Here is a 12,500-nt window from a genome sequence, read left to right as displayed (position 1 = left end):
ATTTCATTCGTCCTTCACAAACTCGTCTTAATGCTCGCCCTTCATCTGGTGCTTCCTGTACACCCTAGCAGGCAGCTTACATTTATCCAAATATCAGCACTGACACTGCATGAAAAGAAATACTGTGAGATCGATCACAACACAGCCGGAGACAGAAGATAGTATGAGGATTGTATAAAGAAAATGGCCTTGTATATTATAGAGGTATATGATATTGCAGTAAATGTGATTTACCATATATTTCTTTGTTTTTCAAAGTGGTTGCTGCAAAGAAAAAGACCATGCGGAAACAAACACTGCCATTGCAGCCCATATGGATTCACTTTGACAGCAGGTGTCTCGGAAAGGGAGAGGAAAAATCAAAAGATTTGAGTCTGTGCTTGAAAAACAAAGTAACAATAATCTCTTAGGACTTACTTGAAGATCTTCCTTAGAAAGAAAATGCAACAGTTTGAGAGTTAAACTAGTATTGTCTGTTAAAATATACAACTGTCTTATCAGAACCACATGTCCTTTATATCACTAATCACTACTGGTTAAGTAATAATGAAATTGACAATACCAACATTCTCGCCTTTTATTACATCGCTTGCTAGCCACAGCATACACCTCAGTAAAACATAAATCTAATGCAAGAAAAGGATACAAGATCGAGTAAATAGGAAATTTGCTCTTAACTACTTAACTACGTATGTGCAATTCCATTATGTTGCAGTAATAATTTGATGGAGTTTTAAAGTAGCTCTAGAATCATGGTATGTATATGAAAAGGTTCAAAGTAAGAATGAGAAGAAATAAGGATGAGATTCGTGTGTGAATTACAACTGACTAGTGGCGGGGTGGAGCAGAGGGTGCACGGACAGTTAGGTTAGGATGAGGGAAGGGGAGAATGAAGGTGGATATGTGGTGACGAAGATAAGGTTTGTGTAGATATAATGCTTGCTCCCTACCCATAACATTAATATCAATGCAATACAATATCCTTGATAGATATAAATTGCTGTCTGAAAACAAATATCAATCGGACACAGAAAGGCACATTCAGAATCGTAACAAATGAGAAGAAAGTTACAGTATATACAAAATCAATTAATCTCACTGAATTGAATAAAATAATTAGATTGACTGTGTGTAAAACAGTACGAGGGATATAAGGAAAAATCAATCCATTGCGAAATTTACTAGATACTTTGTTCTGTTAATGTAGATACTGGGTTTCAGCAACGGCAAGAACTTCACTTCTTTCTCTGGCCGCCGGGTGAACTCTCTTTAGATCTTGAAAATAATATAGTATCAGTGATGTACTAAGTACTTATTTTACCAAGAGTAATGTTAATTTGGTCCCAAAAAATATAGGAGTCCAATCTCTGGCCGTTTACAAATAATGACAGAGACCCTTCAGATACAGATGTGTGTGTGTGTGGGGGGGGGGGGGGGTAGATATTTTCACGCCTCATTACCCAAGCATATTTTTTCTCTGTCAGGGCAATGAAATGTTTCTATGGATTTTGGAATTATGTAGTTTTTCCTTTTTTTTCATTGTTATCTCCTTTACGGTTCTATGGAGCCTGGATAAACAAAAAAGAATTGTTTCTCTACTTCTGTAAGATTTAGTGTGTCTTGTCCACCGTCCTTTCCTCCTAAAAATAGTAAAAGTAAAACATATTTGATTGACTCATTTTGTGTAGAGAAGTGTGTGTGTGTGTGTGTGTGTGATATGTATGTATGTATGTATATGTAATATATATATATATATATATATATATATATATATATATATATGTATGTATGTGTATAAATGTATATATATATATATATATATATGTAAATGTATGTATGTGTATATATATCTACATTATATATATATATATATAGAGAGAGAGAGAGAGAGAGATAGAGAGAGAATGTGTGTATATATATACACCCCAAGATGGATAATCACAATGACACCAAAGTCTCGCTATATCCGGCCACCCATTTCATGGAGCTCCACTCTTGGTTAGCTAAAGACTTATACTGCTTGGGTTTCCATATTTTGTGCTGTGGACTTGCTTAGGTTTAGGAAGACCCAAGAGTTTCTATAAGGAAGGGAGTTTTGGATCCACAACACTAATAGATTTTCTCCATCCTAGGCATCATATCCCTAAATTAGTAATCACTGAATGTTTAGAAACTGAGACTTAGCTTAAGATAAATTTGGTTAACACCTGTGTATGATTTTGTGTTTTTTCATAGTGTCCTCACTTGGCTGGTAGTCAGTCAGTGATAAATTTAGTTTAAAATATGTCCTGAAATGTGTGGAGTGGATTGACTAAGGTTTGGACCGCGAGAATATGGAGGAAGCCACTACTGACAAAAAATACTTGTCTGTGGCAAACCAAATACGGATCAAAAGGGGATTTCCCCTGATTTTATGCCTCGCTCATGCACAAAGTTCAACTCGGCGACGTGTGTACCAGACCGTCCTCTTCATCAGATTGGAGCACTGACATTACAGACACCGAAAAATAGTCGATTATTTGAGAGTTTGTGTGAGCTAGTATAATAAATAGTATTTACGAACACATTCTATCAGTAAACTCTGAGGAAAGCAGATGGTTTCATTATTTACTGAGCAACTGTGTGTGTGTGTGTGTGTGTGTGTGTGTGTGTGTGTGTGTGTATGTGTGTGTGTGTGTGTGTGTGTGTGTGTTTGTTCCGGGTACACTGACGAAATACTATTAGATTCGGTCTAAAGTAAGTACCCAGAACGAGTTTTCATAGGGGCATCATTTACTTTCTCTACAGGATTAACCTGTTGTTGGTTTGTGACAGCGTGAGCGTGAGGAGAGAAGGCTTGAACACTGGTAATTGCCATTTCAATTGTAATATGATAAAAGACGTCTAAAGCATTCTTATTGGTAATTTTATCAATATTTGGTAGATCAGAGTTGTTTTTGTAGTCCTTAAAAATCAATAAGACATGACCTGTGTCTGCCCATCATACTTTATAAAGGCTTACATAGTTATTATCACTGCAAGAATATTTAAAGCCTGGTTCATGGCTGTAAACAAAGGAATCCTGCGCCCGCCGCACACTTAGGCTCATACGATTGAAGCGCCGAGACGCGCACTGTTAGAATTAAGTTCAGGCCCTTGTATTTGAAGCATATATACTTGCCTATTTAGCCCAAAGATATAAAATTCTTGTCCAATTAATGTTTCTCTCTTCAATATGATGGTACTCTGCTGAACTCTCTAATCCTAACAAATCCAAGTAATTAACACCCACTAACTTGACACGTTACTCTTCTTGTGACAAATTGTTCTTATTATGCTCTCGTTTTTCTTGCAACTTATCCTCCTCCTTAGCACTTTTACTGGCCTGGTACTTATATGTCAGCTTCTGAAGACGATGTAACCCTCTTCGCTACTGATTGTTGCACCTCAGTGTGAAACCTCCGCCACACCCGCTTCCCTGGCACGCGACGACCCTAGCGACCATCGGATCACCAGGATACCGAAAAAAAACCCTGCATCCCTATGCGCTACTACAGTGTATCAAGCGTTGCAGACGGCTCGAGGACGAGCCTTGCGCGTGGCCGAGCAATGTCAAAAATATTTAGCAAGACCAGATGGTACACTTCATACCTTCATCCAGCAGCCGCCCTTCTCCTTCGGACACAGGTGCTGCCCGGCTTTCTCTTTTCGTACAGGAATAAACATCCGCCATCTAAGAGAACCGCCGCATAAAAGGGCACGTGCGTAAGACTAAGGGGGAGAGACACGGCAGACAGGCCAAGCCATACAGGGTCCAGCTCCACCACCTCGTCCTCCACTCCGGGACACAGGGTCTCTTGGGGGCTCTCATATCTATCTTCAAAAATAATCCAGCAAACTAAGACCTCTTTCATTGCCCCCCCCCCCCCCCAAGTCCATCTCTCGTCTCGTATGGTGACAGAGGTGCTCCCAACCTCCTCTCTTATGCTTACATCTGGTGGCTTGCGATGGTCTCTCGTTACAATACACACATTCACATATATATGTATATATTCACATATACATGTATTTTATATATATATATATATATATATATATATATATATATATAAACACACACATATAAATGTATATATACACACATACTCACACATATACATGTAGGTTTAAATATACATATATATGTATGTATACACATATATGTATACATATATGTGTGTCTGTGTGTATGGATATACATATAGATAAATACAGACATATATACAAACACAAATACACACACACATATATATATGTGTATATATATATACATATATATATATACATGTGTGTATATATATTTATATATATACTTACACACACGCACACATATACATGTAGGTTTATATGTACATATATGTGTATATATATGTATAGATATGTGTGTGTGTGAGTGTATGTGTATGTGTGTGAATGTATATATATATATGTATGTGGATATACATATAGATAGATATATACAGATATAGATATAAACACAAACACACACATATATATGTATATATATCATATATACATATATGTGTACACACACACATATGTATATACATATATATTATATAATATATATATAGAGAGAGAGAGAAAGATTATATATATATGTATATTATATAACACACACACACACACACACACACACACACACACACACACACACACACACACACACACACACACACACACACACACACACGGTACATATAACGTAAGATAGTCACTAACTGGAGCCCACATTGTGGAAAGTATCCCATTAGTGGATCTACTTTGAAGTCGGCCTTTTCAAACACAAACCTTAAAACCACTTGATAAGAGAGCTTCTTCACTTTGTTTTTACAAATAAGGTTGCTTAAGCTATCAAACTGATTGCACTAAAAGTTCAACAGAAGGTTGCAGAAGACTAGCAGGGAGGTCGCAAGGCCTCAAGGAAAAAAATACAAGCTAATTTGCCAAGTGCTCTTCGGTACTCTCATCAATATTGTACGGCGAAGATATATATCCATCTGTATATAAGAATATATAAATACATATATATATATATATATATATATATATATATATTTATATGTATGTATATGTCTATGTGTATATATACATACACATATGTGCGTTTGTTTTAATATATATGTGTATATGTATATATAGATGTATGTATGTATATAATATCCACACACACACACATATATATATATATATATATATATATATATATATATATATATATATGTGTGTGTGTGTGTAACTATTTATGTATATATATATAGATATATATATATAACTATATAAATATTTTATATATATATATATATATATATATATATATATATATATATATATATATAACTGCCGCGATAGCCCAGTGGATACAGCAGTGACCTGATCTCACGGCGAGAAAACTACATATCGCTTTGAGAAATCAAACGTAGGTGTGAAAGGGAATAAGTGGTAGCGCGCTGAACCGCGGTTGATTAGGAAGGGCATTCAAGCAGGTAAGGGTGGTACTGCCAAATTACCTCATAATAATAAATTGAGAGGTGCCTAGATCCTGCTGTGGAATGGCTGTTGAAAAAACAAACAAACATGTATATATGTATATATAAATATACATATGCACACGTGTATGTGTGTGTGTGTGTCTGTGTGTGTGTGTGTGTGTGTGTGTGTGTGTGTGTGTGTGTGTGTGTGTGTGTGTGTGTGTGTGTGTGTATTTATATCCATGCCCATATATATGTGTGTGTGTGCGTGTGTGTGTGTGTGTATAGATAGATATTTAATCATATTCATATACATATATATTGATTGACAGATAGATATAGATAGATGTGTATATGTAATACAAATAAACGTATTGATAAGAAAAATCTGATGACTTTATCCAATATTTGTTATTCTTTTTTCTCAGTCTCCAAGCAATAAATCTGATGTAGAAACACAGATGTAGGTACAACATCCGGAGCCTAGAAGCCCCAGAGATATATGCCCGTGTTTATGTCTTACAATCTTGTAGTTGCAACGTCATTAATCCTGAAATCCCTAAGTAATGTCTGGAGGAGCTCTTCCTGATATATGGGTTGTACGATATATATCAATGATATCAGATATATGTAAGTGGCCGTTGATACTGTGTTTTCAGAGTAGGAGATATATTGGTTTTCTGAAGCGATGTTATTTAACGTTCATGTAATCTTTATTTTCTAATTTTGTTTTATTATTTTCACTTTATATAATTAAGGCTCAAGAAGTCAATAGGAATTGAATATATGATAAAACATACAGTAAATATTTCACGCTAAAACAAACAATAGGAAATACTATAATAAAATATACATGATTATTATGTATCTAATAACTTACAGAAGAGTTTTTAACCCACTTTGTATATATTGTATTATTTACAGCCACAAAATATGACGCACTTTTAACGTTCAGGTCGTGGATAAGCAGATATAATGCTGTAGAAGTAAAATACTGAATAAACAGATAAACTTTGCCTTATTACGGAAAAAAAAAAATAGTATATGTTCCTGCTTCCTGGATAAAAAGAGATGAAAACATTGTTTCAGATTTTAGCGAGCAGGTCTGCAACAACCACATATTATATCTATTATATTTCCTAGCTTGCAGATCTGCCTCTGTATAAAGGCATAGTTGTGTGTGTGTGTAACCCAAACACATTGCCATCATTAAAGTATATTGCACGAATAAACTTCTTCTCTGCAAAAGCTAAAGTATTCGTTTCGGATTTTTCTGGACCTCCACAGAGTAGTACGTTATGCTCACTTGTTTCGGCCATTTGTTCATATTGAGGCAATTCGCTGATGGCCCTCGTCTCTTTTCAGTTATCCGAAGTGAAGTAAAAGGATTCGCCCAATTCACGAAATAATTTTGTCGTGACTAGCAATTTTTCTGCAAGGCCACAAGTCCAACGAGTGCGCATGTATGCACATGTATACAAAAAGACACATATTTACGATATCAGTATCTGCCTTTCTATACACATATGTAGTATGTGTACATATACATCAAAACCTGACAAACTATGTATTCATCTATAATAGACATATACATATAAACATATATAAGTGTGTGTATATATGTATATATATATATATACATATATATATATATATATATATATATATATACTTATATATGTATATATGTATATATATATTTACACACACACACACACATATAATATATATATTAAGTCCAAGTACATGTACTTACAATTAGGTACAGATTATGTACAGCTACACAGAAAATATCGTTAGAAGGGCTGTCGAAACATTAAATAAAGAATAAAACCTTATCTTACGAAAGGGTTGGTATTTTGGGGTTCGAATTGGTTTCGTGCTGATTCATAATGTATCGAATAGCTGTTCCGTAATTCCTGGATTCGCTGTGACATGATGATCTTATTCCCGAAAAGGAAGGAATATGCCTTGCAATCTGCAGATAAGCCACAGGACTTCTATACGATATAATAACAGTCTGCGACGAGAAAACCCTTTTTCTGAAGGCACCAACGCTGCGAGATATCACCAGGTAGGTAAAAGACCGCCCCTATCCCTCCTTTTTTCAACTTCCCTTTGCTCGATATTTTGAAGAAAGAGATTAGTTTCAATAGAAATGTACGCTAAAACACTTTATATATGTCTATTTTGTACCAAATGCAGTGTTATCATGTAACATATTTGAACCAGAGAATGTGATCGCGAGCAGGAGGTGTCCGAATCACCGCAGGGTTGTTTGAGTGCATGTACCCAAGTTGACGTGTGGGTGGCTGTGTCGAAATACATGTGGCAAAAGACTCATAAATAATGCCTTGGAAGCATGGGAACGTCTTCGATGTGAGGAAGGTCGTGCTTTGACAGCCGAGTTAGTGTCGCTATGCCTCGATGCTTGAACTGTTTTGGCATCAAAGGGGAAGGAACGGAAAATATTAAACTTGCATATAATAACAGTATCTTATTTTCCTTTTGATCTTAATGGAATATATCAATTCTCATTAGGTAATTACTAACAATAATGCGTGTGAGTAGCACCTGTCACATCACATATCTGCCAATACCTAGCAGTTGTCTTCCGTCATATTATGACGATTGACCCAACATTAAAACATAATTATAAGCTAATTGGTTTGTGACAAAATATTATACAATATTAGAAATTACCTGCCAATGTATAGACTCCTCGTAATTTACCACACAGACCCAAGAGTGGTTGGAATATCAGTGGCACCCAACAATTTCCTAGCATTAACATCTATATTTCAAAAAGTATCGCTGTTTCTGTCAGAATGTTTAGTCTAATTTTATAACAATAGTTTTCTGTGTAACTGTATTTGTACTTGGAGTTTAAACAATCCAAGATATCTGTACTTAGACCCAAAGTACTTGAAAAAATACCAAGTACATTCAAGTCCAAACAAGTACATAATCTTTAAGTAAAAGTTATAATATATACGATGAATAGATTCTAGAGAACTTTATGATGATACTATTGGGTAAATACGTACACTGAGTACTATAATATTGTACTGTAATATAGGGTAAAGGAGCATAATTATGTAGCATTTTTTTTTTTTTTTAATTGGTAACATGCTGCAGTATACAGGGCCAGTACAGCACATCATTACTCAACACGCATGGAAGAGTTTAATCCAATCACTCTCCACTCCTTCAACTCAGTAGTCGGTATCACTCACAACATCAGCAGACCCCATTAGGGGGGAGATCCAGACAAGCAGAAGTCAACATGACTTCACGAATCTGGGGCCACTTTACTCAACCCGACGATTAAGCTGGGAATTTTAAAGCTGCAAAGCGAAACTCTAATGCTCCAAGGATGTAACCCCAACCTACGCAAACATATGAAGGTAAGACTTTTTTGTTATATTTCTATTTCTTTTATATATCATTATTATTATGATGATGATGTGTGGATAATGTAAGGGTCCACAATCTATGAATTAGCTAATCTGTATTTTCGATGGGAAGACGGAGGGCAGCCCTAGCCTTTCATCTTCTACCCCTCTCTCCATTGAGACGTTTATCCTCAAATGACCATTAGCCATTTTTGCATAACATGTCTGTTTTTGTTACTAGTTTTATTTGATGCTCAAAATGAGTAGCATTATGGCTGTTTGGAAAATCGGTAACAGGGGACTGATAGCAAGAGTAGGTGACTTATGTCTTGCCTACTCAGTATTCCGTGACGTCGCTGTGACGGTAAACTTATTAACTATGACGTAATAATAATCACCCACCCAACCAACAGTTCTGTTTTCTTCTATAAGTGACTATATGCATATGTTTTCAGGATATTATATTTATATTACTTCTTTACAGAGAAAATACAGCGAGGTGCAAGAGGAAACATGCACAAGTCACAGTCCTGGGGAGACCAGCAACTGCAGCCAATCTACTCTGGATGGATTTGTCAAACATCTTAGGAAAAATTTGCCCCACAATGTTAGACAGAAGCAACTCAACAGTGCACTTGTCCTTTTAGTCGCAAATGACCTTGTTCCATTTTCTGTGGTAGAGAGCTCTTACTTCCATAATCTGATATTGTCTGCTGATAACAACTCGATAGCACCTGGTGAACAAACTTCTGCAAGATAAGTGCACCGAAGTTAGATGTTCTGTGAAAGCACAACTTGAGTGTGCGCAGCCTGTTTGTCTCATGTTTGACACTTGGTCTAGCAGACAGATGAGATCTTAGGAATTACTGCCCATTTCATCCATGACTGGCACTTGATTCTGAAGATGAATCAGAAGAAGTGGACCTGGGCGTGTCATCATCCAGGTCCACTTCTTCTAATTCATTCGAGAAAAATTATGTATATGAAGTTCTGCCAACTGAGCGCAGTTTATACTTCGCCCACACTCTGCAACTTGTGGTAAAGGATGGTCTACAAGAAGCGGGGCAAACTGAACTTGGCTCTTAGTTAAGCCTCAAAATTAGTGTCTTTTGTATACAAATCTACCATTGTAGCTGATGTTTTGGAAGGTGAAAAAAAAAAAAAATTCATTTTCCTACACGATGGATTTCCCAAGTGAAAATTACTAGATCAGTGTTGAGTATTCCTGGACTAAAATTAAACATCATAGATGGTGTAGCAACACTGAGTATGTATGGTCGTAATCTACTTGAAGGCATGCTAGAAATCTTTGAGTCATTTGAGGCCATATTACCGTTTAGCAAGTATATTAATACTTTACTTTAGGGGTCTCAAATTTCTTGTTGCACTATGAGGAGAGAATAGTGTGTATGCTAGCGACAAATCTAGACACACGGCTTAAGCTCAATTGTTGCAAATAGGAAGAAGAAAAGGAGCTCAGAAAGACTTATTTAGCAGAAGCATCACAACCCAAAGAAGTTAAGCAAAATCATGGTGAAGATGTATAAGAATTGAAGGAGCCTGTGCTGGAAGAAACTTCAAAATCTTTTCTTTCGAAGAGGAAGAGGCTATTCAGTTTCTTGCATATTCATATACAGGAGTCATCATCCACAAGTGAAAAGTTGCAGTAAATCAACACTCAGGTCACCTGTTTTTGCAGAACGGACGATACAGATGTGCTGGAAATTTGGAAATAACACATACTCTGCCTATCTTATCTAAGATGGCTCAGAAATATTTGGCTGTATCTGCATCTCCTGCTCCTGTTGAAAGGAGTTTCAGAAGTGATGTGCAAAAGTAAAGGTAGAATTTCATATATTCATTAATGTGTATATACGAATACTGCTAGCATCCGTGTCTTACGAAAGTACTTGTACTTAAGTACAGTGGCATGTACTTAGGCTTCAGTATGTAGCGAAGTGACTGTACTTGTACTTGAAAAATATCCAGGTACTTGAACTTATATATACATATAGATAAATTATAATATGTGCGAGCGAGCGCGCTTGTGTGTGTGTGTGTGTGTGTGTGTGTGTGTGTGTGTGTGTGTGTGTGTGTGTGAGTGTGTGTGTGTGTGTGTGTGTACGTGTACATATATATATCTACATATATAAATATATGTACATATATAAATATATGTACATATATAAATACATATATACATTTACACAAACATGTGCATTACTTATCATTTGCATCGTGCTATTGCTAGTATTACTAAATGCATTGTTTTCATATTCATACTTCGTAATATCGTTATTATTTATACTATATTTATCTTTGTTATTCCTAGATCATATCCCTATTGTTGCATATATACAAGCATAGATACGAGTAATTGTGTATGTTTATATAGTTTAAATCTATTTATACATCTATCTAAAGATGTCTGTACAACCTAAATGACTGTACAAAGAATGTGCAGTCTGAACAGCTGACGGATTAAACGAAATCAGGTGAAGGGGAGTCTCACTCGTCCCCTAAAGGCGAGATGTTACTCGCAAATCAATAATCTCTTGCCGTATGTGTTAACGCCATTTTTATTTTCATTTACTTGTTTTTTTTGCGGACAAGATTATGTTCGTGGAGTCCAATTGAATTCAACCTTATGTTTTCATTAATAATTATATTTTTTGAGGGTTTCAATACGATTAGTCTTAACTTATAGATGAATAGCATATTTTCTATATAGATAATAACATAATAATCAGTAGCTCCTGTACTCTATATATTTCATAGAATCACCTGTAATATATATATATATATATATATATATATATATATATATATATATTGTGTGTATATTTCTATATATGTCTATCTATCTATCTATCTATCTATCTATATCTATATAGAGAGATAGAGATAGAGAGAGGAGGATCCACATATGTAATGTACTATATTTAGAGAGAGATGCAAGAATAACAAACCAACAAAAAATACATATAAGGAGACACAATCACACAGCCAGGCAATGGGAGAAACAGACAAATCTTTAATATACACAGAGAGTCTGATATGGAGAAAGAGGATGACAGAGGAGGAAACACAGAACAGACTATTAGCTTGGGCCGCAATTCAAAATCCTAATGAACATTATTGAGCATAAAATTACATCCAAAAGCCCTGCACACAAGCGGGTATCGATGAGACCCAGTCGCCCGTGACAAGAATCCACTATCTCTCTTAGTGGAGTCAGATCAGCTTTGCAAAATAAGCTCGTTGCACCTCTTTCATGCTGTATTTGCTATTGCAATATGTTACCATGCCGATAACCCGGCTCATGTTGCTGCCAGCATTTCCAAATACATTTACACAATATATCCACGCAGTGTGTCGCAGGAATCAGGCAATGTTATATTATATTATATATGTGTTGTTTTGTACTAGTGGAGAATCAGTGGGTCTCGATTCGTTTGTGCAGCAGCTACATGAAATGAATGTAATTTTCTCGAGGCTTTGAAAGTGTATATGACTTGGAAAACTCAGGATGTATATTCCGAGTCTGGTTACAAAGGCCGCTTTTCTTGCTATTCTGCGTCAATTACATTCTCGAACTGCATGATGGGATGCATAG

Source organism: Penaeus chinensis, chromosome 24 (genome assembly GCF_019202785.1).
Source record: "Penaeus chinensis breed Huanghai No. 1 chromosome 24, ASM1920278v2, whole genome shotgun sequence".
Taxonomy (NCBI): Eukaryota; Metazoa; Arthropoda; class Malacostraca; order Decapoda; family Penaeidae; genus Penaeus; species Penaeus chinensis.
The sequence above is the reverse complement of the archived record's forward strand: the minus strand, read 5'-3'. Positions refer to the sequence as shown.